General features: G+C 36.4%; 1 protein-coding gene across 3 annotated transcripts in view; it reads left to right on the forward strand.

Annotated features, from left to right (window-relative positions):
• The window catches only part of STXBP4 (syntaxin binding protein 4), a 213,573-nt gene that overhangs the window by 175,083 nt on the left and 29,677 nt on the right, over positions 1 to 8,813 (forward strand). The gene's annotated exons all lie outside the window — the stretch shown is intronic.

Here is an 8,813-nt window from a genome sequence, read left to right on the forward strand (position 1 = left end):
TCGAAAAACAAGGATAGTAGTTTATATCTCCCAGGCTTGCTTTGAGAACTGAATAAAATAACTCACCTGGCACAAGGTGAGTGCCTAATAGATGTTCATTCCCCTTCCCTTCCCTTATATTATTCTACTGCTATTTGCCAGTGGAGGAGCTTTACATGACAGCATTTGCACAGCTGCAAATAGATACCAGCAACCATAACCTACACTTATGCCTCTCCCCAGCCAGTCAAAAGTCCTGTCACAGGAGCAAAGAGGCTGCAGTGCTCAGGAGCCTGAGACAGCCTGCTCTGGATTTTCTATAAATATCTACAAAGGGGTGTAGGCATATGAAACTCTGTATGAGCAACTGTCATCTAAACAGAAGGCCAGCCAGCTGACCAAGGTTACTCAGAATGGCAAAGCCCACTGAAATGAATAAAATATCCAGATCTAGACAGCCAACATCAAACTCTTTTTCCCCCATTTAACCAATAACAGGTATAACTGAGGCAGGAAGCATGTTTTTTTAGCATTTTTTTTGGATAATATAAGAAAATCCTTTGGGATTGTGTAAAGTACTTTGGAAATTCATCACCTTTCTAGGGTTATACTTTTATTTAGCCAGATATGGGATCTTCTCTGCCTCCAAGACCCTTTATTTAAATTTCTCAACAAATACTAACTTTTTTTTCACTTTCCCATCCAAATTTGGTTGCTGTATTAGTCTGCTAGGGCTTCCATAACAAAATACCACAGACTGGGTGGCTTAAACTGGGTGAGAAATTTATTTTTCTCACAATTCTGGAGGACAGAAGGCCAAGATCAAGATGCCATCAGGATAGGTTTCTTGTGAGGCCCCTCTTCCTGGGATGTAGACAACTACCTCCTCACATGGCCTCTTCTCTGTGTGCATGGAGAGAAAGGTCTGATGTGTCTTCTTCTTCTTACAAGGACACAAGTCCCATTGGACCAGGTCCTCACCCCCATGATCTCATCTAACCCTCATTACCTCCACAAAGGCCCCATCCTCCAAACACAGCCACATTAGAGTTTAGGACTGCAACATAGAATTGGGGGGTGGGGACACAATTCATTCCATAACAGTTGCTTCTTCCTTAAATTACTTTCCATAGATCTCTAGCACCTTTTTCTTCAGTCAGTTATGTCCAGTACAATGTATTTAGCATATAATCTTTCTTCCTGTACATTTGCCAAGTTTCAGGCAAATTGCAAGAATTAATACAAACCAGTGCCCCTTCCCTCAAGCTCTAGACTTTAGTGCGAGAAGTAGCTGAGGGGCAAGGGAGTGTGGTAAGTAGAATAATGGCTCCCTGATGATATCCATGAGCTAATCCCCAAAATCTTTGAATATGTTAGGTTCCGTGGTAAAGGGGCATTAAGGTTGCAGGTGGAATTAAGGTTGCTAATCAGCTGACCTTAAAATAGGGAGATTATCCTGGATTATCCATGTGGGTCCAGTCTAATCACATGAGTCCTCAGCAGTAGAAGAGGGAGCCAGAAGGAGAGAGTCAGAGAAAGAGATATGACAATGGAAGCAGGGTCAGAGATATGTTGTGTTGCTGACTTGGAAGATGGAGGCCACAAGCCATGGAATGTGGGTGGCCTTTAAAAGCTGGAAAAGCAAGGAAATGGATTCTCCCCTAGAGCCTCCAGAACGAAATTTAGCCTTGCCAACATCTTGATTTGAGCCCAGTGAGAACTGTTTTGGACTTCTGAGCTACAGAAGAGTTAGCCAGTAAATTAGCATTGTTTTAAGCCACTACATTCGTGGTCATTTGTTACTGCACCAAGAGAAAACTAATACAGGAAGTTAGAAGTGGAGGAGAGAGGATGATGCTTATGATGGACCTAGAACGTGTCAGGCATAAAACTAGGGGATTTATATGTTTTCTCTCTTAACACTATCGTGGAAGGTCTTACATGTTTTCTAGATTGGGAAACAGACTCAGAGTTTAAGTAACTTTCCCAGAGACATACAAGTAACCCAGTTAGTGCCTGGGCAATACGGAATTTCAGACCAGGTCCGTGAAGCTGATACAAAAAGATAGTGACCATGGTCTGCATCTAAGCCTGAGCTCTGCTATTGTGTGACCTTGGACAGGGCACTGGGACTCTCTTAGCCTCAATTTCTTCAATTGCCACATGATGCAAAAAGTTTAAGACTGCTGGAGAAGCAGGTGTCACACAAATAATTTTTATTCAAACTGAATAAAGTTTTTATGAATTTTATGATAAATTATTTAAAAATGCTTTAGAGATAGAATTTATGATCATTGAATTAATCAGTCAATACATCTTTAATATTTCATCTTGTAAAGCTAAAGACCTCTTTTCAGGTGGTCTCATTTAATCTATCCCAAAGCCTCCATATATATTGTTGTTGAAACCAACCCATATAATAGAGCCTCAGAGAGGAATATAACATAATGGTAAAATTCTCAGAAGTCAGATTTGGATCCAGATCCTGGCTCTAACATTTACTAGTTTTATGACCTGGAGTAAGTTATTTCACCTCTCTCAGTATTAGCTTCCTCATATATAAAATGAGGATAGTAAATATAACTGTCTCTCCTTTAAAATATAAATATATATAATATAAATACATAAAATATAAACATAATATAAATATGTAAATTAGGATATATAATATTTAAAAATATAAGTATTAAATAAGGTTCTAAAAAACAGTTAAGCCCATTTATTCACAAGTCCAAGGTGGCACCATTAGAAACAATCAGTATGTAAAGTTCATGAGAGAACTGTAAAGGTTGATGGCATATATGGTTTTTATCCCATAATTTTTTACTGTAATTGAAGGTTTCTGTGTTATAGCACTCACTCTCAAGTGGCTTTTGCACTTAGCATTATGGAGTCAATAATACTGACAAAACACCTCAAGAGTTTAAAGATGGTCTCATGTGGAACCCCTCCAAGTCCCCAGTTTTGTGATGCTCAGTTTTCTAATATCATATGTATATTTATAGCTTTATATTTTTAGTGTAATCAGCTTAACTTTGATAGAAAAATAATATTAGGATAAGTATAAAATAAGTTGAAGTTGTATGTTTCAAATAATTCTAGATTTTTTTTAAGATTTCAAATTTGGCAATTAAAAAAATACATGTAGTTAGATGTTTGTTAAACATATTTTATTGGATAAATTGAATGAAAGCCTTATAACTTGTATTACAATTCTTACCATTTTAATAAGAACATTAAAATTTAAAATATCTTCTATATTTCATGCACTTCTACTCATAAGTGGGAATTTAATATGGAAACTTTGGCAATGGTCTTGCAAACTTGCTTCTAATTAAATTTAGTTTCCATTAATCTATATTCTGACAGAGTCTTTTGATAACTAACATATTTCAAGTAGCCTGAAAATATGTATTTATTGCCTGCTTTTTGTATTTTAGAAAGACAAACTCTTTGGTTTGTAAGAAGTCGTACATACATTTAATGAGAAAGTAATAGTCATGACTTCATCTTGAAATACTCTCTTGAAGTCATTTAGAGTAACACTAGCTGCTGTTACAAACCCTGCTTTTCAGTGGCTTAGCACTCACACACCAGTCAGTGTGGGAATCCCTGGTCAGTGGGTGGCTTTTCTTTTCTTTGGGTAGTGATTTTGAGACCCCAACTCCCTCCAGTTCATGGCTCTGCCATCCCCTAGGGCCTCTGAGTTCTCTGCTTTCAGTTATGGATGAGGAGTGAGAACAGAGAAGGCATTCCAGCGCTGTTCTTGAAAACCCCTGGTCCACAAGACATAAACATAAACTCTCTCCCCTTCCACTGGTGGGAATTAGTTACATGCTCACATAAGGATGTAGGGGGAGCTGAGAAATGTAGTCTCTGCCTGGGAGCGGCCTCCTGGTAACAACTCTACAGTGTGGAATGGAGAACATAAATGTTGGTGGACACTGCCAAAGGGGGTATATGAGAATGTACAAATACACCAACTACAGAATTTTATAAAATTGTTTATTAGTATCTAACAGTCCAGTGTCTAGGTACCAGTGTCAGTAGGTCATGTTCTTAGAGGTCTTCTGAAATTTTTTATTCTATCACAATCCAAAATAGCATCAATTTTTTAAAGTTACCCAAAGCTATAGTCTGAGACCATAGAAACATTTTCTTTTTTTGAAAAATGTATCACCTTTGGACTTGGTACGTTTTTACCTCTGCACAATAATTGACAGCAATCTAAGCCTGTGTATATTACTTCAAAAAATATAATTCATATTTTTTCAGGACTTTTCAGTGTTCATTTTTTACAAGTCTAGTGACGTAATTTTTTTCCAATATTATGCATAAGTAATATATTACTGTAGCTTTAGATTCTTGTAACATAATGTAATATCTAGGCCTAAAGATTTTTTAATTAATTGGATTATTTAATTGCAAAATATATCTGATATATTTTTTATAGAGAATGCCATAAATATAGAATAGAAATAAAATTTGTCTTCAAGACTGTAAAGATTTGAATGGGATCCTGCTAATGTTTGATCAGAACCTCACTGGATTTCCAAATGCCTAATTACAAAATTCTCAAAGTATTCTGTGATATTTACAGAGTTCATTAATGAGAAATACTCATTTTGATTTTAGGAGTATATTTCCGAAGTTATGTAAGAGGGAACTCTTTATATATCAGTGGAAATAAACTGCTTGCAATTTTCTCTTAAACATGTTTTGGAATGGATACTTTCTATTACTAATCTGTAATCATTCTCATAACCAGTGTCTGACAAGATTACATGCTGCCTCACCAAGGTTTGGTGACTTTTTTATAATTTTATTGACATGGTTCACTTTCTGTTCTTGCCTTCTGATTTGTTTCCAATTGGGAATATTTTTTATTAAATCTTTTATTTTCATTACTACTTGAAGTTTATGGCCAGTTGTAAAATTTTTCAGTGATTCCAAGTACTGATGCCAGAAACATTTTGGATTAACATATTTATTTGTCTTTATTTTCTGGTTCATACGAATATTATATACATAAGATTACCCCCGCTCTCTGTAAAAAAAGGACATTGTAAGTTAATTACTTTGGCTTCTTATTCGGCAGCTTTATCTTAAATAGATAATACATGCAATCTTGCCAAATTCACAATAACATATAAATAGTATCATTTACAATGGAAGATTAACAAAAGAACCTCTTTCTTCATCACAGACTATTGTAAGAATGAATTTCTACAAAACTAGTGTTCTTTTTGTCTTTAAACCACTTTTCTCTTAACTGGCTGTCCTAAATTTTTATTTAGAAAGAAAGCATTTTGCATGCTAGGAGGTAAGAAACATAAGGAAGGTAATTATAATGGAATTTAAATAATTCACTTACATTTCTTTGGCAATAAAATAAAGCATGTTCTCTTAGGGTTTTTCTTTTTTTATAAGCTCTAAAATATGTCTTTCAAATTACTAATATTATAAAAGAAACCACATAACACTGTCATCTTCCCAGCTCAAATATTACTGTTTTCCAACAACAGATTTGGCAGTCATTCAGAGGCAAGTAGTATTAGGCTTTTTAGATTTTCAAATATATCTGAACTGCTGTTGATTGCTCCCCAAATCAGGTCAGATACACTCTCTGCAGGAACATTTCCCAGAGAGACTGTATGTTCAAATGGAAGATTTTCATGTTTCACAGTCAGCCTCATTTATTTTCCAGACCTCTAAATTTTTCACACTAAGTAGCAGCATCTCACTTTGTGAACCATGGGGTCTTTATTAATTAAACAGAGTCAACAGGGTTGATTTATTCTCTCTCTTCTCAGTTGAATTACCAAGCACACAAATCAGAGAGGAAATATTTCTAATAGTAGAATGTTCTCCAAGCCAGTAAATCTGGGATTATCTCATCATACCGATTATATCAAAGCTCTCTAGTCACCATGCTCACCAGGACATAAAATTGAATGGTATACACACAAATGGCCCAGTTCCAGCATCACAGGAAGAATTCCAAGTTTTTCTTACAATATTCAGAAAGCCCTAATTGTTAACAAAAAACAAAAAAAACAGCCATGATCATTATTGAATATCTACTCTTCACCAGGCACTTTACATGCATTACCTGTGTTTTAGAAGCATTGATTCTGGATGTTTTTACAAAAGAGCCAGGTGTGAAATGTGTACTTGAAGCATAGAAACTAACCCTCTGTTGCTTCAGTTTTATTTTTTCTAGTGATTGGCTATTGTATTTGGATGTTTGGCACTAAGGTGTGTGTTTTTCAGTTGTGTACAGAGAAGTGTATTATGAACATAAGATTAATCAATTAATATTTTATGGTATTATTTTGTATTTGGAGAAAGATCAGATGTTGATTTGTTGATTAAAAAGTGCCTAATGAAGGTTACTGTCAAGGATGACTTTCTGGCAGAACTTTCTAATATTCATTGTTCAGAGTCTGTAACTACATTTTCTTCTGAAACATTTTATTTTGCTTATTTTATATTATCATTCAGTGGAATGTCCATATATGGGCAGTTATAATATTTCAAACATGAGAATTTTTTTTTAAGTCACATAAGAAAGCATATACCCGACCTTACCCCTCAGGTAATTAATTGTGCCTGTTTTTCTTCCTTTCCAGCTTCCCCAGTTAAGGAGCATTGTAGGGGAGGAAGGATTTATAATAATTTAAATTAAAGTCTCTTCTTTGGACTAACATATTATAAATGTGCTGATAAACAGTAAAGTAAATATACTAAGATATCCCATCAAGCTTTTTCCTTTCAGTTTTAAACAGGTACGTTGTACGGGACAATGTGTCCTCATTTCCCCTTGCAGTGGTATTCTAGCCCTCTGTGTTACACTCACTGGTAATTCTTTAAAACCTCTTTCAATTTAGGCAGCTTTCCAGCTTTACAAAAGCCTTGAAATGAAGTTAACCTGTGCAGAATCAAATGCTTTGTAAGTTTAGCCTCCATAATAAGAAATCGCACTAAGCCATTTTAAAGAGGTAATAGTAATATGGATTACTGTCAAGAGAATAACGATTCTTTGTATCACTTAACCACACTCTGAGGTTTTGAAACTATGAAGATATCTGGGCCTTGCCACCTCCACCTCGACTCTTAAACAACTTAAGTGCATTTACCCTACCGTGAAACTATAAGTGATCTTCTTCCATGGAAAGCTGCATTTTCAATATTTAAACAGAGGAGTTGAGCAATTTGTTTTGGGGGATATGGATAGAATTTAGAATATAGGACTGAAAACAAACCAAATCCAGTAATAACAGTGAAACTGACCATTGGTACTAAGTCCAACATTTCAGTTATTGTCATCAACAGGCACTAAAGTAAGTGCCTCTTTGTGATAGATCCCAAATTGTGCTCAAAGGCACACTCGTCCCATGTGTGCTGATAGGGCATGTTAGTTTGAGTAATATTATAAACTCTTGGAGAGTCGTAAAACACATTAGTATATTTAGGGCTCTGGGAAATCCTACAGTAAAAAAACCTACTTAACTATGTTTAAACTAGTTTGTCTCAAAGTTATTTAACCATAGAATTCTCTTCTTCACATAATATGTATTAAATACCCTTATAACACACTTTGGAAATGTTATTCTGTAATATTTTAGGAAGTAGGAGATACTTTGAGATCCACAATCTTATTTGATCCTCGTAAGTGCCAGCCCTCAGATGGACTTGATCTAAGACATGATGCTTCTCTGAGGTTGAGTTTGGGTAGGATGGGGGCAGGGGAAACTGATCTAGGATGGATAGGGCAGTGGGGTAAGCCAGGGCTAGAACGAGGATCCAAGGAGAAGGAATAAGTCATCCTATTCCAGAAGCTGTCTGTCCAGGACTCAGGAGCTGGGCAGATAGTGGTGGATTTAGGCGAGTCATCCAGCTGAAGGCTGGGAGTTGAATACTAGGTCTAAAAAACACCGTGCATCAGGTAGGGGCACACGTAGTGATGTTTCACCACTTCCTGAACATGCCCCATGTGTTTGTACGTCCTTCCTTACCTCTGCTTGTGTTCTTCCCCGGAACGCCTAGTTACTTGTTCTGAGAATATGTTAGGTACCATAGACTCAGAGATAAGAAACATAGCTCCTGCCCTAAAGGAGCTTTGTATGCAGTACAAAGACCTAAAAATAAACAGGCATTTGTAATATGCTATAAGAGATAAAGCCATGGGCACAGATTGGAGCAATCTAGAGGGAGATTTGGTTCTTTAGAATTAGTTTGAGTTAGCTGAATAAACAAGACGGGAAGGGGGAAGATTGTAGCAGAGAAGAAAGTATTGTCGAGGCAGGTAAAAAACAAGGTATTTCATACTATGGAATATGTATTTGATCCAGAAGGCATTAGTTGGCACTGAATTTTTAGCAGGTGAGCAGCAGTGTATGATCTGTCGTTCAGGAAGATCTCTTGGCTGGAGTGGAGGATGAATTAAAAAACTAGAACAGAGGCAGAGAGACAAGCTGTTTCAGTGACCCAGGCCATAGCATTGGAACAGGAGAAAGGAAAAGATTCCAGAGATGTTACAGAAAGACGATCACAGGACTTGCTGATGGATAAAGAAGAGCGAGGAGTCAAAGATGACACATTCTCCTGCATTCTTTTGTTTTTGTTTTTGTTTTTTACCAAAGACTAAAGAAAAAAATGGGTTTTGTTGAACGTAAAAACATATCTAAGACTTTTTAAAACTATTGGATCCAGTTCCAACTGCAGTTGGGTGACTGCAGTAGGGTGGAAACAGTGTCACTGGGATCACTGCTTGCATGGTGGGTAGAAGGACAGTCTTTCAGATTGTAATTGTATCCCTTTTTCTTCGCAAG

The sequence above is a fragment of the Balaenoptera borealis genome (genome assembly GCF_965194805.1).
Source record: "Balaenoptera borealis genome assembly, chromosome: 20".
Lineage (NCBI taxonomy): Eukaryota > Metazoa > Chordata > Mammalia > Artiodactyla > Balaenopteridae > Balaenoptera > Balaenoptera borealis.